Below are 26,980 nucleotides of genomic sequence, written 5' to 3' on the forward strand. Positions count from 1 at the left end.
TTGATATTAGATGGGGACTTTAATGTCCCCTTTCGCCATCGGTTGACACTTCTGCCTCTTGCTCCTCGCTCCTCATTTCCTCTAGAAAGTGGATTACTAAGTGTTTACTGAATGACCAATTAGTTGATGTCTGGCGTCTGCAACACTCTGGGGAAAGGGACTACTCTTTTTGCTCTTCCCCTCACAAATCATACTTGAGGATAGACTTCTTCTTGATTTCACATGACCAACTGCACTTGGTGAGCTCTTCCTCCATCGGCCATATTACTTGGTCCGACCATGCTCCTGTAGCCCTTACCTACACCCTCTCTAGGAACCCCTCACCTAGGTCTCTATTCTGGCACCTTAATGAGAGCCTCCTCCAGATACCGGAAGTTTTAGCAGATGTGACCAGGGAATTGGACCTTTATTTCCAAGAAAACTAAACGCAGGACTGCGACCCGGGGATAATTTGGGAGGCTCACAAGTCAGTACTCCGCAGGGTACTTATCAGGCACGGGGCGCGCATCAAACAAACACGGAAGGAACAGCTTGCTAATCTGTTTCGTGAACTTGCCTCTGTGGAAGCGAAACATAAACATGCCCCCTCACGGACCTTAGAGATTGAATAGGGGACACTCCGTACCCAGATTGCTGACCTACTCCATTATAAAGCGAAAGCGGTACTCCAGTTTTGTCGTAAACTGACATAGGAGTCAAGGGACAAATGCAGAAAAATCTTAGCCAGGTCGGTAAAGGTGTTGAAATCTGCCTCTTACATACCACAGTTGATAGATGAGAATGGCCAGAGGGCCTCTACCCCAACCCAAATAGCCGAAGTCTTTGAAAAATGTTACTCTGATCTCTACAACCTGCCCGATTCAGGGTCTGGACAGGACAATATAGACAGATATGTAACCGGTTCTGGTCTACCAACCCTCTCATCAGACTCACGGGAGTACTTGGAGGACCCGATCACACTGGAAGAAGTCCAGACGGCCGTGGGACCTCCGAAAGTGGGTAAGGCTCCGGGCCCTGACGGATATACTGCACAATACTATAAGACCTTCCTCCCTATTCTCGACCCGTGCTTGGTGAATTTATTTAATACTCTGAGCTCGAATGGGGATTTTTCCTGAGGATACCTTTAGAGCCCACATCTCGTTGATACCTAAGGAGGGCAAAGACCCGGGCCTTTGTGAGAGCTACAGACCCATTTCCCTCCTAAATTCGGTCCTAAAACTATTCTCTAAAATCCTCGCCACGTGATTGGCACATCACTTGCAGTCCCTTATACATATTGGCCAGTTAGGTTTTATTCCCACCAGGGAAGATAGGGACAACACCATTAAGGTGCTTACCCTGGTCCATAAAGCAAAGTCATCTGGGACCCCTTGTCTTTTCGTGAGTACTGATGCCAAGAAGCCTTTTGATCGGGTCAAATGGACATTCATGTTCTTGGTCCTTCGCCATATAGGTCTGAGTGAACGGATGCTGGCATGGATAAGTAAGATATACTCACGCCCTTCAGCTCAAGTCAAAGCGAATGGGGTGCTCTCATCTCCCCTTGACATCGGGAATGGGACCAGACAGGGTTTCCCCCTGTCGCCCCTGTCATTGGAACCCTTTCTCTCCACTGACGAATCCCAGAGTTTCCTTTGCGAAATCTCCTTTGGGAATTCCAGATATACGGGATACTTCTTGAAATCAGAGGCCATGGGGGTTGCAGTCCCCCTGCAAACGTTACTAGACTTGCAGTCCAATTTTCGATTTAAATGGACCCATACAGCCCTTAAAACTTCCCCCCACCCCTTGTCACTAATATCCGCAGTTTGCTTCACGGGTGGCATTCTGGCCTCCATTCCTGGTTCAGGAGATGCAATCTCATTAAATGAACATACTCCCTAAATTTACCTATCTTTTCCAAGCTCTCCTGATCCAGATTCCAGTCCCGTTTTTTAAGCAAGCTCAATCCTTGCTCACTCAATTTAACTGGGCCCACGAAAATCCCAGACTTAAGCGGTCACAGCTGACATTGTCTAAACAACAGGGAGGGTTGGTTCTCCCTGACTTGCGACGCTACTACCTGGCCTCCCATCTGGGGCGTGTATTGGACTGGAATCGATACAAACTTTCTAAGCTCACTCCCGAATTCCGGGAGTGAATATACCATGTGGTGCTATAAGGATTTACCCACAGAATTGACGTCACATCCCACTATAGGGGCTTAGTTGAAAGTCAGTCACCTGATCGCTACCCAAAACACACTCACATCTTTGACTTCCCCCCTATTCCCTATACGTGGCCATCCGAACTTTGAACCGGGGACCCACTTAGAAATTCCAACCTAGACAATGCGTCTAAATTCGTCATTGATGGAAAATGGCCTTCTTTCTCAACCCTAACAGATCCGACAGGGCTTTTCCAACTGCCTTTTTGGAGAGCGGCGCAACAACATAATTTTCTCCATTCCATCCCCAATTCTCAAACGTTCGCCCGCCCTCAGACGGAGTTTGAGACTCTATGCAGGAGCGAAGGCCCTTTGGCCCACATTCTCTCTCAAACAGATTACCCACACTTAACCTGTCTGTCCAACTGGGAAAAGGACCTTAATTGCTTGTTTTCCCCAGCACAGAGACAACGCATTATCACTTTGGCTCTCAAAACCTCGCTGTGCACGAAGATACAGGAGACAAATTTTAAACTTCTCACCAGGTGGTATTTGACACCATCAAACATGCATTAATGTTTCCCTCTTCCTCGAACATATGCTGGAGGTGTGGAGAAGAAGAGGGCACGTTGCTCCACATTTTTTGGTCCTGCCCCAGCTTGGTGGACTTCTGGACAGAGGTCCGATGCATAACACAAATATTCACAGACTTCTCCATCCAGGAAGAGGCTGCATTCTTTCTCTTGCACCATTCACAGATTCCCATTAAGAAGTACAAAAAAATCAATTTTACGGCATGTGATAAATGCGGCAAAATCCTGCATCCCTCTCTATTGGAAAAAATGTTCCCCCCCCCTACTCACTGGCTTAGGAAAATAGAGGACATTAAAAAAAATGGAGGACTTGATCCTCACATCACAAGGTAAACAAGAATTTTTTAAACAAACCTGGGACATCTGGAATACCTTTATATTCTCGCTGGAAGGATGTCGCCTGCTATCGCCTTAGTGCTCTGAGCTTTCCAAGACTGGCCCCTTGGACGGTGGCTGCCATCGTGTCTCGTCACCTTTTTTCCTTTCCTGATCTTTCACCCCTTCTCTTTTCTGCCTTCCTCCCCTATCTCTCACCCCCTCCACCCCCTCTCTCTTTTGTAAAAAGTGGAAAATTGGGAATGACGACCCCACACCCCCCTCTGGATGGATTATGCCGGAGGGACCTGGGGTTTGTGTGACCCTTGATCTTGGTACAGTACTTTATTCATTGTGATTGATGGAAGGCAGACTCACAGTTGCGAATATACCTGTAGCAAGTATTGTTCAGCTGCCTTTTGCTCTGTATTTCTCTGTTGCATTATGTACTCGGGGGACCGTCTTCCCCTGTTTGGAGAAAAAATTATATTTGAAAACAAAAAGAAGCCTACGACACCTGGTATTCCCAGGCGGTCTCCCATCCAGGCATTAACCAGGCCCGACCCTGCTTAGCCTCCAAGATCAGATGAGATGGAACAGATTCAGGGTGATGTGGCCATAGCCAAAATCTTCAGGCACTCTCAACTCTCTTGACAAACGCCAAGATGGTCACCTTGGGAACATGCAGAAAAAAATAGGTTAACGGCAACAACATAAGTAGAAGCCTACGGCATCTGGAAATCCCAGGCGGTCTCCCATCCAGGTACTAAACTGGTCCCAACCCTGTTTAGCCTCTGAGATCAGAGGAGATCGGGCGCTTTCAGGGTTATGTGCCCATAGGCAATCTCTTTGGGCACTCTCAACCCTCTTGACAAATGCCATGATAGTCACTTTGAGATACAAGCAAAAAAAAAAACAGGTCAATGTCAACAACATAAAAAGAAGAATACGGCACCTGGTATTCCAACGCCATCTCCCATCCAGGTACTAACTAGGCCCAACCCTTCTTAGCCTCAGAGAAGAGAAGAGATAGGGCTCTGCAGGGTGATGCTGCTGTAAGCGATCTCTTTGGGCACTCTCAACCCTCTTGACAAATGCCAAGATGGTCACCTTGGGAAACAAGCGAAAAAAAAAAACGAATCAACGCCAACAACATAAAAAGAAGCCTACAATAACTGGTATTCCCAGGTGGTCTCCCATCCAGGTACTAACCAGGCCCGACTCTTCTTAGCCTCCAAGATCAGACGAGATTGGGTGCTTTCAGAGTGATGTGGCCATAGGCAATCTCTTCAGGCACTCTCAACCCTCTTGACAAACACCAAGATGGTCACTTTGGGAAACAAGCGAAAAAAAAACAGGTCAACGCCAACAACATAAAAAGAAGTCTACGACACCTGGTATTCCCAGGCGGTCTCCCATCCAGGTACTAACAAGGCCCGACTCTTCTTAGCCTCCAACATCAAACGAGATCGGGTGCTTTCAGGGTGATGTGCCCGTAGGCAATCTCTTCAGGCACTTTCAACCCTCTTGACAAACGCCAAGATGGTCACCTTAGAGACAATACGGTCCGAGTCCTCAATTTAATCCATGCGGCGCATGTACAGGGAAGGCCCTTGCTTATGTTGTCAACGGATGCGGAGAAGGCCTTTGACAGGGTGGCCTGGCACTTTATGCAGGCCACCCTGGAACATATAGATCTTGGCCCCAACATGATGAGCTGGGTAATGTCGCTTTACTCCACGCCGTCGGCAGCGGTATGGGTGAACGAGTGGTGCTCGGACTCTTTCCCCATCACTAATGGGACGAGGCAGGGGTGCCCTCTGTCTCCCCTAATTTTTATTCTGACACTGGAACCACTTATGTGTCACGTTCGGAATGACCCGAATATTACTGGCATATCCAAACCCTCGGCACACCACAATATTGCGGCGTACGCTGACGATCTAATTTTTTCCATCTCCACACATTTTGCTTCCCAATATACTCGCATCTCTCCGGCGATACGGCAGCCTATCAAACTATAAAATCAATTGCGCCAAGTCGGCTGTATTGAATATATCGGTCCCGGATGGTGAGGCCAAGAGGCTCCGCTCCACTTTTCCATTCTACTGGGCTGAAAAATCTATATGTTACCTGGGCGTTGACATCGCAGCGGATTTGGCGCAATTGTACCCGCTTAATTTTGTCCCTCTCCTGAATAGACTGAAATCTGATTTGGGAAACTGGCATGCTTTAACACTGACCTGGATCGGGCGCTGTAATGCATTCAAAATGACGGCCCTCCCCCGGATCTTATACTTGTTCCAGACATTACAGATCCGGTTACCCCCAATTTTTTTCAGACAACTGCAGGTGCTGCTCCGGGACTTTATTTGGGCGTGCAAACCGCCCAGAGCCCGTTTGCAATTGCTTGCCAGACCAAAGGACAAGGGGGGTCTGGGTCTCCCAGATCTGAGACAATACTACAGAGCGACTCTGCTAGCGAGAGTCGTTGATTGGCATTGTAATGGCCCACACAAGCAGTGGGTGGAGATGGAGATTGAGGATGGATCCATTCCCCTATTGACCTCCCCGTGGCTCCTGTCCTCCCTACCAAAAGACCTCAGAGATCACCCCGTAGTGGGAGCTACGTTGGCTGTTGTGCGGAGGTTGTTCCGCTGCACACACATTGCTCCCCTGCCGTCACCAATGACTCCGGTTATAGGTAATCCAGACTTCCCACCGGGATTTACCAACAATATACTGCGACAGTTGACAGTGGTGGGGAAACAGCGTCTGGGAGAGGTGTGGCCCTCGGGAGGGCTCCCGACCACGCAAACTGTCGCCGAGCTTTCTGACCCTCCGCTTGACTTGTTTAGTGCTTATCAACTTCATCGCTTTCTTCTGGCCATACAAAGGGCCCCCTACACTCCTAGAGACCTGACGCCCTATGAATCCATCTGTCACAAAAGGGAACCTGTGCGACACACCCTCTCCCTCCTGTACAACCTATTGAGTAGTCAGGAGGAGGAGTCGACCCCACCATTTATCCACAAATGGGAGAGGGACTTAGGCATCACATTTACCCCACAACAGATAGGGAAGATCCTGACCTTAGTACATAAAGCTTCCATCGCAAACCAATATCAAGAATCAGGATACAAGATAGTCTCACGCTGGTATAGAGTCCCATACCTTCTGAATAAAATGAATAGATCGATCCTGGATGTTTGTTGGAGGTGCAATTCAGATACGGGGACCATGGGACACATTTTCTGGGCATGCCCGGCCTCTGACGTCCCCCTCCCCCTCCCCGAGGAGTGATGGCAGACTCAGTCAAGGTCACCTCTCTAAACGTTAAGGGACTGAACTCCCCTGAAAAACGGTGGATCCTCCTGTGAGAACTGAAGACTTCTTGTACTGATGTGGCCTTTATACAAGAAACACATTTTAAAAATACTAGTCTCCCCTTTCTATGGTCGAGATCTTTCCCTAAGGTCTACCACTTTACTAACCCCTCCTCTAAGACCAAGGGAGTCTTCATTCTGATCTCTAGCAGGCTCCCCTGGGTTCTCCAGGATTCTCTGGTGGACCCTGGGGGCCGATATCTTTTTCTTAGGGGCCACATTGGAGAGCGCCTTTTTACATTTGCCACTGTGTACGCTCCCAATGATCACCAAGATACGTTCCTCAGAACTACCCTGCACAGATTATGTGACTTTCGGGAGGGCCAGTTGATATTAGGTGGGGACTTTAATGTCCCCTTTCGCCATCGGTTGAAACTTCTGCCTCTTGCTCCTCGCTCCTCATTTACTAAGTGTTTACTGAATGACCAATTAGTTGATGTCTGGCGTCTGCAACACTCTGGGGAAAGGGACAACTCTTTTTGCTCTTCCCCTCACAAATCATACTTGAGGATAGACTTCTTCTTGATTCCACATGACCAACTGCACTTGGTGAGCTCTTCCTCCATCGGCCATATTACTTGGTCTGACCACGCTCCTGTAGCCCTTACCTACACCCTCTCTAGGAACCCCTCACGTAGGTCTCTATTCTGGCACCTTAATGAGAGCCTCCTCCAGATACCGGAAGTTTTAGCAGATGGACCAGGGAATTGGACCTTTATTTCCAAGAAAACTAAACGCAGGACTGCGACCCGAGGATAATTTGGGAGGCTCACAAGTCAGTACTCCGCAGGGTACTTATCAGGCACGGGGCAGGCATCAAACGAACATGGAAGGAACAGCTTGCTAATCTGTTTCGTGAACTTGCCTCTGTGGAAGCCAAACATAAACATGCCCCCTCACGGACCTTAGAGATTGAATTGGGGACACTCTGCACCCAGATTGCTGACCTACTCCATTATAAAGCGAAAGCGACACTCCAGTTTTGTCGTAAATTGACGTAGGAGTCAGGGGACAAATGCAGAAAAATCTTAGCCAGGTCGGTAAAGGAGTTTAAATCTGCCTCTTACATACCCCAGTTGATAGATGAGAATGGCCAGAGGGCCTCTACCCCAACCCAAATAGCCAAAGTCTTTGAAAAATGTTACTCTGATCTCTACAACCTGCCTGATTCAGGGTCCGGACAGGACAATATAGACAGATATGTAACCGGTTCTGGTCTACCAACCCTCTCATCGGACTCACGGGAGTACTTGGAGGACCCGATCACACTGGAAGAAGTCCAGACGGCCGTGGGACCTCCGAAGGTGGGTAAGGCTCCGGGCCCTGACGGATATACCGCACAATACTATAAGACCTTCCTCCCTATTCTCGGCCCGCGCTTGGTGAATTTATTTAATACTCTGAGCTCAAATGGGGATTTTCCTGAGGATACCCTTAGAGTCCACATCTCGTTGATACCTAAGGAGGGCAAAGACCTGGGCCTATGTGGGAGCTACAGACCCATTTCCCTCCTAAATTCGGTCCTAAAACTATTGTCTAAAATCCTTGCCACGTGATTGGCACATCACTTGCAGTCCCATATACATATTGACCAGTTAGGTTTTATTCCCACCAGGGAAGATAGGGACAACACCATTAAGGTGCTTACCGTGGTCCATAAAGCAAAGTCATCTGGGACCCCTTGTCTTCTCGTGAGTACTGATACCGAGAAGGCTTTTGATCGGGTCAAATGGACATTCATGTTCTTGGTCCTTCGCCATATAGGTCTGAGTGAACGGATGCTGGCATGGATAAGTAAAATATACTCACGCCCTTCAGCTCAAGTCAAAGCGAATGGGGTGCTCTCATCTCCCCTTGACATCGGGAATGGGACCAGACAGGGTTGCCCCCTGTCGCCCCTGTCATTGGAACCCTTTCTCTCCACAATTCAACAAAACTCAGACATAACGGGACTCCAAATGGGTACTACTGAGTGCAAGATATCTGCCTACGTGGATGACATGCTGTTCTCGCTGACGAATCCCAGAGTTTCCTTGCAAAATCTCCTTCGGGAATTCCAGATATACGGGATACTTCTTGAAATCAGAGGCCATGGGGGTTGCAGTCCCCCCGCAAACGTTACTAGACTTGCAGTCCAATTTTCGATTTAAATTGACCCGTACAGCCCTTAAAACTTCCCCCACCCTTTGTCACTAAGATCCGCAGTTTGCTTCACGGGTGGCATTCTGGCCTCCATTCCTGGTTCAGGAGATGCAATCTCATTAAAATGAACATACTCCCTAAATTTACCTATCTTTTCCAAGCTCTCCTGATCCAGATTCCAGTCCCGTTTTTTAAGCAAGCTCAATCCTTGCTCACTCAATTTAACTGGGCCCACGAAAATCCCAGACTTAAGCGGTCACAGCTGACATTGTCTAAACAACAGGGAGGGTTGGTTCTCCCTGACTTGTGTCGCTACTACCTGGCCTCCCATCTGGGGTGTGTATTGGACTGGAATCCAAACAAACTTTCTAAGCTCACTCCCGAATTCTGCTAAGAAGCGCCATGTGGTGCTATAAGGGTTTACCCACAGAATTGACGTCACATCCCACTATAGGGGCTTAGTTGAAAGTCAGTCACCTGATCGCTACCCAAAACACACTCACGCCTTTGACTTCCCCCCTATTCCCTATACGTGGCCATCCGAACTTTAAACCGGGGACCCACTTAGAAATTCCAACCTAGACAATGCGTCTAAATTCATCATTGATGGAAAATGGCCTTCTTTCTCAACCCTAACAGATCCGACAGGGCTTTTCCAACTGCCTTTTTGGAGAGCGGCGCAACGACATAATTTTCTCCATTCCATCCCCAATCCTCAAACGTTCGCCAATCCTCAGACGGAGTTTGAGACTCTATGCAGGAGCGAAGGCCCTTTGGCACACATTCTCTCTCAAACAGATTACCCACACTTAACCTGTCTGTCCAACTGGGAAAAGGACCTTAATTGCTAGTTTTCCCCAGCACAGAGACAACGCATTATCACTTTGGCTCTCAAAACCTGGCTGTGCACGAAGATACAGGAGACTAATTTTAAACTTCTCACCAGGTGGTATTTGACACCATCAAAGCTGCATAAATGTTTCCCCTCTTCCTCGAACATATGCTGGAGGTGTGGAGAACAGGGCTCGAGTCCTGCGGGAACGCGTGGGAACGGCGTCCCTGCACTTTTTTCACAGCAGGAACGCCGTTCCCATTTGCAGGACCGGAGCCGCCCGAGGCTCTAGCACAGCCTGCTAGCTGTATTGTCTTCACATAGCTGACATCGGAAGAGCAGCACAGCGATGCACGGAGGGCAGGGGCTGGCCCAGTTAACTGACTGGTTAATAGAACTGCTCTGCATTCTATCCACCAATCAGTTAACTGGGGCCGGTCCCGCCCTCTGTCCATCCCTTTGCTGCACTTCCGATGTCAGCTCTGTGCCTCCGATGTCATCTGCTGTATCCTGAGTAAGGTAAGAAAGGGAAGACGGCACTGTTATGAAGGAGGGAGGGGGAAAGTATCAGAAACTGAAAGGAATGAGGAGGGGTGATATAAAAGGGAGGCAGGGCAGGAATGTGAAGGGGGGTTCTACAAAGGGGGTGAGGACAGGAATGTGAAGAAGGGTGCTATAAAGGGGCTGAGGACAGGTTTAAATTTTAAAACTGGCTACTTGGTCATCTCCTGTAGTATGTCGCATTCACAGTCTGGTCATCTCCTGTAGTCGCATTTGCAGTCTGGTCATCTCCTGTAGTCGCATTCGCAGTCTGGTCATTTTCTGTAGTATGTCTCATTCGCAGTCTGGTCATCTCCTGTAGTCGCATTCGCAGTTTGGTCATCTCCTGTAGTATGTCGCATTCGCAGTCTGGTCATCTCCTGTACTATGTCACATTTTCAGTCAGGTCATCTCCTGTAGTCGCATTTGCAGTCTGGTCATCTCCTGTAGTCACATTTGCAATCTGGTCATCTCCTGTAGTATGTCGCATTCACAGTTTGGTCATCTCCTGTAGTCGCATTCGCAGTCTGGTCATCTCCTGTAGTATGTCGCATTCGCAGTCTGGTCATCTCCTGTAGTCGCATTTGCAGTCCGGTCATCTCCTGTACTATGTCACATTTTCAGTCTGGTCATCTCCTGTAGTCGCATTTGCAGTCCGGTCATCTCCTGTAGTCGCATTTGCAGTCTGGTCATCTCCTGTAGTCGCATTTGCAGTCTGGTCATCTCCTGTAGTCGCATTTGCAGTCAGGTCATCTCCTGTAGTCGCATTTGCAGTCTGGTCATCTTCTGTAGTATGTCGCATTCGCAGTCTGGTCATCTCCTGTAGTCACATTCGCAGTCTGGTCATCTTCTGTGGTATGTCGCATTCGCAGTCTGGTCATCTCCTGTAGTATGTCGCATTCACAGTCTGGTCATCTCCTGTAGTCGCATTCGCAGTCTGGTCATCTCCTGTAGTCGCATTCGCAGTCTGGTCATCTCCTGTAGTATGTTGCATTCGCAGTCTGGTCATCTCCTGTACTATGTCACATTTTCAGTCTGGTCATCTCCTGTAGTCGCATTTGCAGTCTGGTCATCTCCTGTAGTCACATTTGCAATCTGGTCATCTCCTGTAGTATGTCGCATTCACAGTCTGGTCATCTCCTGTAGTCGCATTCGCAGTCTGGTCATCTCCTGTAGTATGTCGCATTCGCAGTCTGGTCATCTCCTGTAGTTGCATTTGCAGTCTGGTCATCTCCTGTACTATGTCACATTTTCAGTCTGGTCATCTCCTGTAGTCGCATTTGCAGTCTGGTCATCTCCTGTTGTCGCATTTGCAGTCTGGTCATCTCCTGTAGTCGCATTTGCAGTCTGGTCATCTTCTGTAGTATGTCGCATTCGCAGTCTGGTCATCTCCTGTAGTCACATTCGCAGTCTGGTCATCTTCTGTGGTATGTCGCATTCGCAGTCTGGTCATCTCCTGTAGTATGTCGCATTCACAGTCTGGTCATCTCCTGTAGTCGCATTCGCAGTCTGGTCATCTCCTGTAGTCGCATTCGCAGTCTGGTCATCTCCTGGAGTATGTTGCATTCGCAGTCTGGTCATCTCCTGTACTATGTCACATTTTCAGTCTGGTCATCTCCTGTAGTCGCATTTGCAGTCCGGTCATCTCCTGTAGTCGCATTTTCAGTCTGGTCATCTCCTGTAGTCGCATTCGCAGTCTGGTCATCTCCTGTAGTCGCATTCGCAGTCTGGTCATCTCCTGTAGTCGCATTTGCAGTCTGGTAATCTCCTGTACTATGTCGCATTTGCAGTCTGGTCAACTCCTGTACTATGACGCATTTGCAGTCTGGTCATCTCCTGTAGTAGCATTCGCAGTCTGGTCATCTCTTGTAGCATGTTGCATTTGCAGTCACTGTATTTTATGTGAAATATAAATATGCATATGAGCGTATCATTTTTTTTTTTTGGTGGGGGGAGTGGATCTTGGGTGGGAGTTCCCACACTTTTTTCCCCAGGACTTGACCCCTGGTGGAGAAGAAGAGGGCACGTTGCTCCACATTTTTTGGTCCTGTCCTAGCTTGGTGGACTTCTGGACAGAGATCCGATGCATAACACAAAAATTCACAGACTTCTCCATCCAGGAAGAGGCTGCATTCTTTCTCTTGCATCATTAACAGATTCCCAATAAGAAGTACAAAAAAAACAATTTTACGGCATGTGATAAATGCGGCGAAATCCTGCATCCCTCTCTATTGGAAAAAATGTCCCCCCCCTTTCATTACTTACTGGCTTAGGAAAATAGAGCACATTAAAAAAAATGGAGGACTTGATCCTCACATCACAAGGTAAACAAGAATTTTTTAAACAAACCTGGGACATCTGGAATACCTTTATATTCTCGCTGGAAGGATGTCGCCTGCTATCGCCTTAGTGCTCTGAGCTTTCCTTGACTGGCCCCTTGGACAGTGGCTGCCATCGTGTCTCGTCCCCTCTTCTCCTTTCCTGATCTTTCACCCCTTCTCTTTTCTGCCTTCCTCCCCTATCTATCACCCCCTCCACCCCCTCTCTCTTCTGGAAAAAGTGGAAAATTGGGAATTACGGCCCCACACCCCCCTCTGGATGGATTATGCAGGGGGGACCTGGGGTTTGTGTGACCCTGGATCTTGGTACAGTACTTTATTCGTGCCTCGAATCATTGTGATTGATGGAAGGCAGACTCACAGTTGCGAATATACCTGTATCAAGTATTGTTCAGCTGCTTTTTGCTCTGTATTTCTCTGTTGCATTATGTACTCGGGGGACCATCTTCCCCTGTTTGGAGAAAAAATTATATTTGAAAAAAAAAAGAAGCCTACGACACCTGGTATTTCCAGGCGGTCTCCCATCCTGGCATTAACCAGGCCCGACCCTGCTTAGCCTCCAAGATCAGACGAGATGGAACAGATTCAGGGTGATGTGGCCACAGCCAATATCTTCAGGCACTCTCAACTCTCTTGACAAACGCCAAGATGGTCACCTTGGGAACAAGCAGAAAAAAATAGGTCAACGGCAACAACATAAAAAGAAGCCTACGGCATCTGGAAATCCCAGGCGGTCTCCCATCCAGGTACTAAACTGATCCCAACCCTGCTTAGCCTCTGAGATCAGATGAGATTGGGCTCTTTCAGGGTGATGTGGCCATAGCAGATTTCTTCAGGCACTCTCAACCCTCTTGACAAACACCAAGATGGTCACCTTTGGTAAACAAAAAAAAATAAACAAGTCAACACCAACAACATAAAAAGAAGCCTACAGCACCTAGTATTCCCAAGGCCCAACCCTGTTTAGAGATCAGAGGAGATCGGGCACTTTCAGGGTGATGTGCCCATAGGCAATCTCTTTGGGCACTCTCATCCCTCTTGAAAAATGCCAAGATAGTCACCCTGGGAAACAAGCGAAAAAAAACAGGTCAACGCCAACAACATAAAAAGAAGAATACGGCACCTGGTATTCCAAGGCCGTCTCCCATACAAGTACTAACTAGGCCCAACCCTTCTTAGCCTCAGAGATCAGAAGAGATAGGGTGCTTTCAGGGTGATGCGGCTGTAAGCGATCTCTTTAGGCACTCTCAACCCTCTTGACAAATGCCAAGATGATCACTTTGGGAAACAAGCGAAAAAAACAGGTCAACACCAACAACATAAAAAGAAGCCTGCGGCATCTGGAAAACCCAGGTGGTCTCCCATCCAGGTACAAACCAGGCCCAACCCTGCTTAGCCTCTGAGACCAGACGAGATTGGGAACTTTCAGGGTGTTGTGGCCGTAGGCAATTTCTTTGTGCACTCTCAACCCTCTTGATAAATGCCAAGATGGTCACCTTGGGAAACAAGGAAAAAAAAACAGGTCAACGCCGACAACATAATGAGAAGTCTACGGCACCTGGTATTCCCAGGCTGTCTCCCATCCAGGTACTGACCAGGCCCATCGCTGCTTAGCCTCCAAGATCAGATAAGATTGGGCTCTTTCAGGTTGATTTGGCCGTAGGCACTCTCTTTGGGCACTCTGAAGCCTCTTGACAAAGGCAGAGATGGTCACCTTGGGAAACAAGCTAAAAAAAACAGGTCAAAGCCAACAACATAAAAAGAAGCCTACGGCACCCGGTATTCCCAGGCGATCTCCCAATCATGACACTAACCAGGCCAGATCCTTCTATGGCAGCTGGTCTTCCCAGGCAGTCTCCCATCCAGGTACTAACCAGGCCTGACGCTGCTTAGCCTCTGAAATCAGAGGAGATCGGGTGCTTTCAGGGTGATGTGGCCGTAAGCGTTCTCTTCAAGACACGCCCAACCCTCTTTTTTTTTCAAATATATATTTTATTAGTTTTCAACAATGGGACAAGGGCCCGTTTAACATACAGCGGTAGCAAAAAAATGGAGGTCGCAGCCTCCAAGTCACTCATCTTGACAAGATATAAAATACAGTGCATATTCCAACAGCACAAGAAAGAGAATATAACCAGGGTCCATATGTCCCCGAGGTCCAGTTTGTTGGTATAGCCAAAATCTAAACAATATAGGCCGACATATCGCTACCAGAAAAGAATGAGAGAAGAAAGAAAGGTAAGTTACAGGGGAGAGGGGGGAGGATCGGAGAGAAGGGGGGCATGGAGGGACAATGGGAGGCGTGCGACTGAGATACCTGTCCATGGGGTTGGAACCTCCGTGTACTGCCTAGTGTCCATGTAATCACAACAGCTCAAGTCGCAAGCAGCGACTTTCCTTCATCTGAAAGTATGAACATATTCCAGAGAGACCAGGTTTTCCTGTAGGTGTCCTGTCTGTGTTGCGCTGTCAACACCAAGTCCTCCATTTTATTCATGTCTTCTACCCTCCTCAACCACATTGCTACGGTCGGAGGACAGTCTTGTTTCCAAAGTAGGGGGATACAGGATTTGGCAGCGTTAGTCAAGTGTCGCAGTATAGATCTCTTGTATCTTCGGGGGGGCAGGGTGGACACATGGAGTAGAAAGAACGCCGGGTCGTTGGGAATCAGCAGGTCCATAAAATTTTGAGACACCGTTCGCACTGCAGTCCAGAAAGGCGTCAACTTAGGGCAGGACCAAAACATGTGTAACATGGACCCCCTCTCTTCATGACATCGCCAGCAACTTGCTGATGTGTCTGGGAAAATGGCATGTAGGCGACTAGGTGTAAGATACCACCGGGTCATGATTTTATAATTGGTCTCTTGTATTTTAGTGCACAGTGACGTTTTAAGAGAATGGTCAATTATATTCTGTTTCTGGACTGCAGTAAAGGTGCATTGAAGCTCCGCCTCCCACTTGTCCAAGCACGCCAGGCTCGGCGGGTGGGCTGGTGTATTCAGTGTCGAGTACATTTTAGAGAGGACTCGAGAAACTGGTTCCGTGCCTGTGAGGAATTCCTCGTATGGGGTCAGCGGTCGTGTGTAAGACTGGGGATTTGGGATGCTTTGAAGAAAATGGTGTATCTGTACTGCGTCCCAGAAGGAGAGCTGGAAGGAGCCCGCTGGGTCGGTTAGCTCCGTTAACAAGGGCCACCTATCTCGCCGCACAAATCGTGCAGCCGTTACACAATCTGACTCCCTCAGCGCCTGAAAGCGTGTAGGTGAGTTCCCGGGGGGGAACCGGTGGTTACCTAGAATCGGGGTCAAGGGAGAGGTTTTGGTAGTCAGGGAGTTTTGGAGTGTCGCCTGAAGACATTGCGTCAGAGTGTTCCCTATCAAGGGATGCGATTTTATCTCAGGGGGGAGGGAGCCACCACACCATAGCGCAGAACGCAGGGGAATGTTTACCTGCCGTTGTTCTATCTGTACCCATAATTTCAATTCTTGATGTCTCCCCCAGTCCACGATTCTGCCTAAGTGTATTGCTTGGTAGTATCTCCTAATATCGGGGAGTGCCAGTCCCCCATATCGTTTGGGCGCAGAAAGTTGGGCACGTGGTATGCACGGTTTCTTGTATGCCCAGACAAATTGGACAAACAGGGTCTGCACCTGTTTAAAATATGTGGGAGGTATTCTGATCGGGAGAGCCTGAAAGAGGTATAACAATTTGGGCAGCACACTCATTTTTAGTAGATTGCATCTCCCAAACCATGAGTGTAGTCCCTTATGCCATGTGTGAGCAGCGGAAGGAAAGGTCGGTAAGGATTATGAATGGGTGGGGGCCAGGGAGTGCATAAAACTGCCACCAGATGACCGGGGCAGAGAGGGCAAGGAGATGAAAGTCAGATCTGGTAGGTGGGGGCGGGGTTGAGGAGTGTCCCTCATATTACTCACGATGGCCATCCCTTGAAGCTGAGCGCTCTGCATACCCAGGACATTCTTCTGTATAATCTAGCCTATCTATATACATTAGCCTGTCTTTTGTACACATTAGCCTGTCTGTATCAACTAGCCGGTCCTCTGTATACACTAGTCCGTCTGTATACACTAGTGTATACAGATAGGCTAGATTATACAGAAGAATGTCCTGGGTATGCAGAGATGGAGGCTAGGGTATACAGAGAGAGAGGCTAGAGTATGCATACTTGCTAGTGTATACAGACGGACTAGTGTATACAGAAGACCAACTAGTTTATATAGAGAGGCTAATGTGGGCAAAAGGCAGGCTAGTGTATACAAATAAGCTAGATTATAGAGAAGAACATCTTGGGTATGCAGAGATGGAGGCTAGGGTATACAGAGAGAGAGGCTGGGTTACATAGAGAGGCTGGTGTATGCAGACTTGCTAGTGTATACAGACGGACGAGTGTATACAGAGAGGCTTGGGTATACAAAGAGCTAATGTATAAAGAGCAGCTAGTGTATACAAAAGACATCCAAGGGTATACAGAGAAACTGGTTCCGTGCCTGTGAGGAATTCCTCGTATGGGGTCAGCGGTCGTGTGTAAGACTGGGGATTTGGGATGCTTTGAAGAAAATGGTGTATCTGTACTGCGTCCCAGAAGGAGAGCTGGAAGGAGCCCGCTGGGTCGGTTAGCTCCGTTAACAAGGGCCACCTATCTCGCCGCACAAATCGTGCAGCCGTTACACAATCTGACTCCCTCAGCGCCTGAAAGCGTGTAGGTGAGTTCCCGGGGGGGAACCGATGGTTACCTAGAATCGGGGTCAAGGGAGAGGTTTTGGTAGTCAGGGAGTTTTGGAGTGTCGCCTGAAGTCATTGCTATCAAGGGATGCGATTTTATCTCAGGGGGGAGGGAGCCACCACACCATAGCGCAGAACGCAGGGGAATGTTTACCTGCCGTTGCTCTATCTGTACCCATAATTTCAATTCTTGATGTCTCCCCCAGTCCACGATTCTGCCTAAGTGTATTGCTTGGTAGTATCTCCTAATATCGGGGAGTGCCAGTCCCCCATATCGTTTGGGCGCAGAAAGTTGGGCACGTGGTATGCGCGGTTTCTTGTATGCCCAGACAAATTGGACAAACAGGGTCTGCACCTGTTTAAAATATGTGGGAGGTATTCTGATCGGGAGAGCCTGAAAGAGGTATAACAATTTGGGCAGCACACTCATTTTTAGTAGATTGCATCTCCCAAACCATGAGTGTAGTCCCTTATGCCATGTGTCTAGCAGTGCCCTAATCTGTATCAACAAAGGGGGAAAGTTATAGTCATAGATGCGAGACAGGTCAGTTGGGATTTTCGTGCCCAGGTAAGTCAAGGCAGAGGACGTCCATCTAAATCGGAAGGTGGATTGTAACATCGAGAGAGTACGTGCCGGAATAGATATCCCCATTGCCTCAGATTTAATAAAGTTAATTCGAAGGTTAGAGAGTTTCCCGTAAGTCTCGAATGAACTAAGGAGGTTCGGAAGGGAAATTATTGGGTTAGTGATGGAGAAGAGCATATCATCCGCATAGGCTGACAGCTTACAGTGCAGTCGGCCAATTGCCACCCCTTGTATATCGGGGTTCATTCTGATCTTGGCTAAAAACGGTTCCAAGGACAGAGCGAAAAGGAGGGGGGACAATGGGCAACCCTGTCTCGTCCCATTGGTGATCTTAAAAGGTTCTGATAGTATACCGTTGGCCTTCACCTGGGCTGTAGGACTACTATATATACTAGCTATGCGGCTCAGCATCACCTCCCCCAGTCCGATATGTCGTAGTACTGTAAACATAAACGACCAGTTAACCCGGTCGAACGCCTTTTCGGCTTCAGTGTTTAAAAATAGACACGGGGTCTTCTTTGATTTCACAATATGTAACAAATTAAGCACTTTGGTGGTACTATCCCTAGCTTCCCTCGACGGGACAAAACCCACCTGATCCAGATGGATAAGTTGCTGGAGATGCAATGCCAGCCGAGTAGCCAGTATTTTGGTGAATAGTTTGAGATCTACGTTCAGCAGCGAGATAGGTCTATAACTGCCACAGGACGCCGGGTCCTTCCCCTCCTTAGGGATCACGGAGATATGGGCACCCAGGGTAGCGGAGGCGAACGTTTCTCCCGACCCCATGGCATTAAAGACCGTGAGTAGTTGGGGGCCTAATACTGGGAATAGGGTTCTGTAGTATTGTAAGGTATAGCCGTCAGGACCCGGCGCTTTCCCGGGCTTCAGGGACTTCATGGCCGTTTGGAGTTCTGGTAAAGTTATGGGAGAGTCTAAGATCCTCTGCGTGTCAGGCGAGAGAGAGGGCATGTGAGAGGTCGCAACGTATTCGTCCATGTCTGATTGGGGCGCTGTCACCAGAGGCAGGTTGTACAGGGTGGAGTAGAAAGAGTGAAACTCCCGTGTAATATGTGTGGGCAGGATTGCCCTTTCGCCCCCTGCCTTGTTAATATGAGGGACGTATGTGGAAAGTTTTAAGTCTCTGACCATTCTTGCCAACAATTTCCCGCATTTGTCCCCTGATTCATATGTCGTTCTACGGCAGATCTGTAAATGTGCCTTAGCTCTGTAGTGGAGGAGATCGTTGATCTGTTTCCGTAAGGTTGTCAAGTCAGACTCCGAGGACAGTGTGGGATTATGCTTATGTTTGCCCTCAGCAACAGCAAGTTTCTGTAAGAGTTGGGTAAGTTGTTGGGTACGCTCCCGTTTAATGCGGGCCCCATGCTTAATAAGGATCCCCCAATCACTGGTTTGTGAGCCTCCCACAAAATCCCAGGCGTACAACCAGGTCGGGCATTCTCCTGGAAGTAACAATGCAGCTCCCTAGACACCTCCGCCAGCACCTCCGGTGCCTGCAGGAGGCTCTCGTTCAGACGCCAGAATCGGTGTCTGGAAGAGGCGTGATCAGATATACGGTATGTCAAAAATATAGGTGCATGGTCAGACCAGGTCCTAAGTCCAATAGACTTGTGTTCAATGGCATGTAGGTGCGCATGGGGGATCAGGAAGTAGTCTATCCTAGTGTATACCTGGTGTACAGAGGAATAGTAGGTATAGTCACGCTCTCCCGAATGCTGCAGACGCCAAACGTCTATCAGCTGTGATTTATGGAACGTCTTAGACATACGTTTGAGTTGGCCTATGGGGATGGAGGTCCTTCCGGAGGAAGTGTCCACTGAGGGAGTCAATGGGGCATTAAAGTCTCCCCCTATAATCAACTGGCCCTCTCTGAAGTCTTGGAGACGTTCTAAAGTCTCTTCCAGAAAGGTGGCCTGGTGGTCATTAGGGGCATATATCGCTGCCAGTGTAAGCTGCGTGAGGCCTACCGTACCCTTAAGGAAGACAAACCGTCCTGAGGGGTCCAGATTGTAGCTCTGGCAGTTCCAGGGAACCCTACTGGATATCAGTATGGAGACTCCCTTGGACTTAGCCGTTGGGTTTGTGGAATGATAGGCAATCGGGAAAAGCTTATTTCGTAAATAAGGTAGCTTATTATCCTTAAAGTGGGTCTCCTGGAGAAAAGCTACGTCTACCTGGGACCGTTTTAAATCATCTAACAAAATACGCCTCTTCTCCGGCGTGTTAAGACCCTTAACGTTCAGGGACATCACTGTAAGTCTGTCGAATGCCATAGGGGACCCGGGGGGGGGGGGGGTTGGGCGGGTGGCGGAAAGGACCGGGAAGGAAAGGGCAAGGGAAGAGAGGGGAAGGAAACAGAAGGTTAAAACAGATACCAGAAAGAAAAGGAAAAAACGTTAAAAGAAGAAAGAGAAAAAGAGTCAGGAAAATGGGACAAAGTCTAACACCTTGTCCCTTACACAGTATAATATTTGCATATGGCGCTTGGGAGCCGTGTGGCAGAACCCAGCGACATATACCAACCTATTTGGGGGAGAGGTAGGACAGGGCTCAAAAAGAGAGCGCCCAGCCACACCTCCCCACCCGACACATCATAAAAATGAAAAAACATGTATCACTCCAAAAATATTGCAACAGGGATAACCCCCAACCCAGAAAAAAGGAGACAACAAATGCATAAAAACTGAAAAAAGTGAACGAAACAGGTGTTCCCATTCCCCACGGTATACGTCCCCCTCGTACCTGCTTTTCGGTAGACACCTGGCCCCAAACGTAGGAATTGCCGCAGCAAGAGGGCTGTTAATCCTGTATCTACCAGGCCATGTAGGAGACTGTCAACCCTCCCCAGATAGCCTGCCGATCGTCAGCCAGATCGGCTCCTAATACAGGACAAGTAGCCAGCCAAATGGTGCCCAACGGCCTGGTAGCCCGACCTGAGCCCCCAACTAAACACACACCTGCGACAGAATCTTTCAATGCGTCCGTAATCCAGTGGATGCCCATGCCCCCAGAACCCCCATGGCATCAGGGCTCCATGCGCGCAGACATGTCAAACCCATTCCTCATCCGTCCAGGCTACCTGTCCGTATGTCCAGCCGAGGGGTTCACATGACTGCAACTCTCAGGGCCGTTGCCAATGGGGGGATTTCACGGCAGCCATCCCCACCCATCCAACGGTGGCAAAGGGTGTCCTCCCCGGTTAGGCGCTGGAGCGTGGAATGTTCCTGCCGTAACTGAGAAGGGATGTCCCACGGCAGACGGGCAGGGCAGAGTCAGCAAGTCAAATACGTCAACCGAGGGGTGGGGGCGTAGCTCCTCACAGTTCCCCCGGAGGGGGGGGGCTGGTAAAATGCAGGTAGGATCATTCAACACCTCGGGGCGGGTAGCCCACCAAAAAGAGAAAAAAAAAAAGGGGGGGGGTGGTGCCAGGGGACCATGAGGGAGCCAGGTGGCAGTCAAGGTGCAAAGGTAACTGGAAATGTAGGGGCAAAGATAAGAAACAAAAACTTAACTGAGCAGGTGAGTTCCGAACCTGGGGTTGGGATCATCCGATTACGGTCAAACGAGGTTGGGCGGTAGCACCCGGGAGCCAGATCAAGATTCACGGACATCCTCCTGAGAGACCGCTCTAGGTCGGCGACGACCTCTTTGTAATCCGGGAGGCACTGCAGCTCCTTGTCCAGACTTACTCGGTTGTCCTTGCGGTCGTGGGAGGAAAGCCAGCCAGTCAGGCATCCTCACCGGCTCTGAACCAAGAAAGGTAAAGAGGGCAGGCAGGGATTCAGGTTTCCGCAAAGTAAACGATCTCTGATCTTTCTTAAATGTCACTGAAAGCGGATATCCCCAGCGGTAAGTTATATTTCTTCTGCGAGCAAGGTCAAGCAGCGGCCGCAGCATGGCTCGTCTTTGCAGGGTGGGGCGGGAAAGGTCCGGGAGGATCTTAATGGTCGCCCCATCAAATTCCAGGTCCCCGGCGTTCCAGGCTTTGCATAGGATCTGTTCCTTATGAGGATAGTGGTGGATCCTGCAAATAACATCTCGGGGCCGCAGGGGGTCCGTAGGTTTAGGGCCTAGCGCTCTGTGTATCCGGTCGATCTCCACCCGGTCCGGGAGCTCGATGCCTTCTATAGCGCGGAAGATAGCAAGAGCGATATCCTGCAAGTCTTCAGGGCCTGTAGCCTCAGGTAAGCCCCGGAGTCGCAGGTTGTTCCTGCGATTCCTATCCTCTATTTCCTCCAAGTGGAGTTGTTGTGCCACCAGAGTCTCTGCGTGTGCCTCCTGGAGTCTATCCACCGCCGCTACACGTTGTTCAAAAGCAGCCAGAGAGGTCTCCCCCGCCTCCACCGTAGAATTAAGCGCCGATACGTCTGCCTTAACTGCCGCCATCTCTTTGCGGTGAGCCGCCTCCACAGTCCCTATCAGAGCGGTTATGTCCGCCTTCGTCGGCAACGCTTGGAGCAGCATACGCAGTTCAGCGTCCACTCCGCCTGTCGGCACGGCAGCCCGCCTCAGTTCGTCGTCCATGGGGTGGAGGTCCGGCGGAAATTCCCGATAGCCATCTGCTGGTGTATGCTCTGTATGCGAGAGTGGTGCTGGACCTGGGGACACGCTCTCCTCCTCCGTGCGAGTCGCCGCCATCTTGGCCTCCGGGGATAGAAATTGCTGGCGGTGAAATAACCGGCTAAGCTCTCCGGAGGTCGGGTTTGAGGCGCCGATTTGAACAGTTTGTTGTTCCGCTTGGCTCCCTTCTTCTTAGCGGAGTGCATAGTGCTCTGTAAGGCACTGAAATGGTCGGGGTGGTCGAGAGGCGACCGGGCGCTCCAAAAAGAAAGTGCCCCCTACTCAGCCATCTCTAGTCCACCTGTCCGGTAGAACTGCAGGACCCTCAGCCGTGGTGGTAGGCCGGAACGGCCGCGGAGCACGATCTCGGGTGGCGGCCGCAGGAAACACCGGGGATCCGTAGGCCTTAGTAGGCCTCACTGGGCCGGAACCGGCCGCGGTCTCCCCGAGCGCCCCAGAGTCCAGGGAACGCCACCGGAGGGATCCTGGCAGGAGGGTGGACAACGTGGGGGGACCGATGGAGGTCTCTCACCTCTGCAGGCAGCAGGGCCAAGGCTTTTCCGGGAGGCCTCGGGGCAGAAAGATGGCGGCGGCCGGCGGACGGCAATGCGGCGGATCCGCGGAGTCCACGGGCCGCTGAGCACTGCAATATAGGCCCGGGACACCGCTGCGGGCTCCAACTAGCCGGCGGAGGTGGCTTGAGCAGGGATTGGGCACAGGATCGTGTGGATGGCGACGGATAGCTCCGCAGGTATCAGGAGCTTACAATCTAACATCCGTCGCCATTCGTGTCAGGCCACGCCCCCAAAAGAACACGCCCAACCCTCTTGACAAACGCCAAGATGGTCGCCTTGAGAAAAAAGCAAAAAAACAGGTCAAAGCCAACAACATAAAAAGAAGCCTATGGCACCTGGTATTCCCAGGCGGTCTCCCATCCAGGTACTAACCAGGCCTGACACTGCTTAGCCTCTGAAATCAGACGAGATCGGGAGCTTTCAGGGTGATGTGGCCGTAAGCGTTCTCTTCAAGACACGCCCAACCCTCTTCAAAAACGCCAAGATGGTCGCCTTGAGAAACAAACGAAAAAAACAGGTCAAAGCCAACAACATAAAAAGAAGCCTATGGGCTTACAGCGGACCTTAAAAGATGGGACCCACTAGCTCTGACATGGTTCGGACGCTGTAATGTGTTGAAGATGAACGCGATGCCACGACTTCTGTATCTACTACAAGCCTTACCTATCAAAATACCCCAGACTTTCTTTCATGTGGTTCGCTCAATCTTTATCAAGTTCCTCTGGCGTGGCAAACATACGCGTATTGGTAGGGCAATGCTATTGCGACCGAAATTGCGGGGAGGTATTGGCTTCCCGGAGCCTGCTCTATATTACACAGCGACGCACATGACACGGGTGGTTGACTGGTGCCGACATGGGGAACTGACGCTATGGGTCAAGCTAGAGCAGGAGATGGCGCGGGTTCCACTGGCTGGTCTGCCTTGGGCGGGGAGGCCATTGGAGTCCTGTGTGACTACTCACCCGTTAATTTGCCCCTCGCTCGCCGAGATGGATCGTTTTTTTCACCTTTCCCACCTGACTAACTTCCCTTCTCCTATGACCCCAATTATTGGACATCCTAGATTCCCTCCGGGCCTGTCTGACCAGGCCATTACCAGGCAAGCCCTGAAAGGGCTTCTGAGAGCAGCCCTATTTCTTGGACCCACGGGCTGGATTCCCACGGGGACCATACTGCTAGAGCAAGTACCTGTTGCAATGGATAGCTGGAGAGCTAGACAGCTCATCCATTTCCTCGGATCACTACCTAACCATTCGTTCTTCTCTAGACAATTCCACCCCTTCGAGAAACTTTGCCTGGATGATGGCCCAATTCGTGGTTCCCTCTCTAGGTCCTACCAAATCCTGACAGACGCACAATCCTCCACGGATCCGCCCTTCCTAGCTACATGGAAAAGGGACTTACAAACTACATTCTCCAAACCACAGAGGGACAGAATACTCTTTTTTCGCCCATAAGACGTCACTCTGCAGTAAATATCAGGAGATCTCATATAAGGTGATCACACGCTGGTATCGTACACTGGCGGTGTTGGCCAAAATATTCCCCGGTCAATCTGACCGCTGCTGGCGCTGTGAGCAACAGGCTGGCACCATTCTCCACATTTTCTGGGAATGCCCTAAATTACAAACATTCTGGCAGCCTGTCCTGAGACTCATCCACAAGTTCACAGACATTTCCTTAGCCAATGATCCCACAGCAGTTCTTCTCAATCTAACTCCTATGTCGAGAAAGCGTTATCATAAGTCCTTACTTAAACATCTCCTCAATGCAGCTAGGGCCTGCATTCCAAGTCAGTGGAAACAGCAACTGCTCCAACGGTGACCCAGTGGTTCGCAAGGGTAAATGATATTGAACGAATGGAAGACCTGACTGCCACAATGAAGGATAAAATGGAGGAGCAGGGGAACAGATGGTTCTACTGGAACAGTTGTGCTTTTCGGAAGAATACCTCCGCGAGACATAGTAAGCTCATGGTGATCGTTGGAGATCGCTGTTCCAAACGTTGGACAGCTGATGAGCTGGTAAACCGAGGGCGTCTCTTGCTCCCAGGGAGGGGACCGCAGGGGACCCCACCCTATCCACTCTACCCACGACACCCCCTTACCCCTTCTTTTCCTTTTCTGCCATTTCCTTCCCCAATCTTCTCTTTCCCCTTCTCCCTCCTTTCAGTTCTACTATTTCCCTTCTTAACTCAAAAAAAGGGAAAAGAAAATGGTATGTTCCGACCTCATTTGACTACTACACAATACTCTTCCCCTATCTATGGATATCGAAACTCTTCGAGGGTAGCAGGGCTAGTATCAATAATATTTTAAGTGGTAGAGGATCCCAACGAGATGGAGCTTTAATCTCATCTTGATATGACCGCAAAGCTGTACACGTGCTATTCTCCTCGGACTTCTTACCATTGGCTCTGATATCCATGCAATATGATCGTTTGTTTGTAACTATTTGTATCACACATTCTTTGAAGTTGCCTTTGCATTGTATGTCGCATACTACAAAATAAAAAAATAAAAATAAAAATAAAAAAAGAAGCCTATGGCACCTGGTATTCCCAGGCTGTCTCCCATCCAGGTACTAACCAGGCCCATCGCTGCTTAGCCTCCGAGATCAGATGAGATTGGGCTCTTTCAGGGTGATTTGGCCGTAGGCACTCTCTTTGGGCACTCTGAAGCCTCTTGACAAAGGCCAAGATGGTCACCTTGGGAAACAAGCTAAAAAAAAAGGTCAAAGCCAACAACATAAAAAGAAGCCTACGGCATCCAGTATTCCCAGGCGATCATTAGCCTACCCTGATAAACTATGTGCTTTAAAGTGACGATTCCTCTTTTCGCCCACAGAGAAGGGTCTGGGATACTATTCAGGTGAGGGAGCATGGGGTTGCCCCATAGGGGCATATGTGGGGAGATGTGGTTGGGCTTTCCATAGCTCCTCCTTGTCTCCCGCCAGACCCTCACCGTGGTACGCATCAAGCCCGTCATGGAGGAGCTCGCCCTAAGCCCCCGAAATGGTAGGTTACTCAGAGCTGCATAGGAGCCAAGGATGGCTGCCTCCAGGGTGACCGCCGGGTTTTGTGTGGGCTGGGAGAACCACCACCGAATTGTGACCAAAACGGCCGCCCAGTAGTAGATCTGAAAGTTTGGGAGCGCCAGGCCCCCCCCCCCCGATAGTGGGAGATATAGTATCTGCTTAGCTACCCTGGGGGGTCTCCCAGCCCAGACAAAGGATATAAACAGACTCTCCAGTCTCTGGAAAAAAGTCCTGGGAATGTGGATGGGGGTATTACGAAAGAAGTAATTTTTTGTTAATTTTTAACAAATTGACTCTGCCCACTGGGGATAAAGGGAGAGATCGCCATGCCGCGCACCTAGCCCCTAATTGTGTCATGAGTGGCTGTATATTGTCCTCCAGATAGCTCTGAACTCTACCACTGACCTTAATCCCCAGGTATATAAAACTTTCCACTCATTTAAGCTGTGGATGAGGCATGCGGGGGGGTCGAGGAGTGGAGTGGGAAAACAACCGGTTTGTCCCAATTGATGCGGATACCTGAGTACTGACCGAATCGATTAATCAGTTCCAGTGCAGTGCCCAAAGAAGACGACGCGTCCACTAAATAAAGCAGAGCATCATCTGCATACAAGGACAGCTTTTCCTCGATGGGCCCTACTTGTATCCCCTTTATCCCAGTATCCGCTCTCAGCAAAATAGCCAAGGGCTCCATCGCAAGGACAAATAAGGCTGGTCAGAGGGGGTGCCCCTGTCTCGTACCCCGTGCCAGCTGAAACTGCCCGGAGAGACAGCCATTGGTACGGATTCTAGCAGAGGGGCTGTGGTACAGCATGCGGATCCAATTCTTAAATCCTGGGCCAAATCTGAATTGCGAGAGCGCCTCCCATAGGTAACCCCACTCAACAGAGTCGAAAGCCTTCTCCACGTCGAGCGAGGCCACTACACCCGTCTCCCCCCGGCCGCTATCTATGTGCGTGAGTAGGCGTCTGATATTAATGTCTGTGCCTCTGCCTGGCATAAAACCTGTTTGGTCACTATGGACAAGGGCCGTGATGACTAAGTTAGTCTGTTGGCCAGGATTTTGGCCAGTATTTTCGCGTCCACATTTAACAGTGATATAGGGCGGTATGACGAACACAAGGTGGGGTCTTTCCCCGGCTTGGGGATCACCACTATGAT

The 26,980-nt window shown here is 49.7% G+C and overlaps 7 pseudogenes; all 7 read right to left on the reverse strand.

Moving 5' to 3' along the window:
* Window positions 1-3,562: 3,562 nt before the first annotated feature.
* On the reverse strand, window positions 3,563-3,681 carry LOC143949750 (5S ribosomal RNA; annotated as a pseudogene).
* A 539-nt stretch (window positions 3,682-4,220) lies between these two features.
* On the reverse strand, window positions 4,221-4,339 carry LOC143946074 (5S ribosomal RNA; annotated as a pseudogene).
* Window positions 4,340-4,439: 100 nt separating this feature from the next.
* LOC143949425 (5S ribosomal RNA) lies at window positions 4,440-4,558 on the reverse strand (annotated as a pseudogene).
* Window positions 4,559-13,001: 8,443 nt separating this feature from the next.
* Window positions 13,002-13,121, reverse strand: LOC143949984 (5S ribosomal RNA; annotated as a pseudogene).
* A 721-nt stretch (window positions 13,122-13,842) lies between these two features.
* Window positions 13,843-13,961, reverse strand: LOC143949326 (5S ribosomal RNA; annotated as a pseudogene).
* A 9,145-nt stretch (window positions 13,962-23,106) lies between these two features.
* Window positions 23,107-23,225, reverse strand: LOC143947568 (5S ribosomal RNA; annotated as a pseudogene).
* Window positions 23,226-25,322: 2,097 nt separating this feature from the next.
* On the reverse strand, window positions 25,323-25,441 carry LOC143948069 (5S ribosomal RNA; annotated as a pseudogene).
* Window positions 25,442-26,980: the final 1,539 nt, after the last annotated feature.

The sequence above is a fragment of the Lithobates pipiens genome, unplaced genomic scaffold, assembly GCF_037356315.1.
Source record: "Lithobates pipiens isolate NorthernLeopardFrog02 unplaced genomic scaffold, aLitPip1_a1.2 Scaffold_30, whole genome shotgun sequence".
In the NCBI taxonomy this organism is placed as follows: Eukaryota; Metazoa; Chordata; class Amphibia; order Anura; family Ranidae; genus Lithobates; species Lithobates pipiens.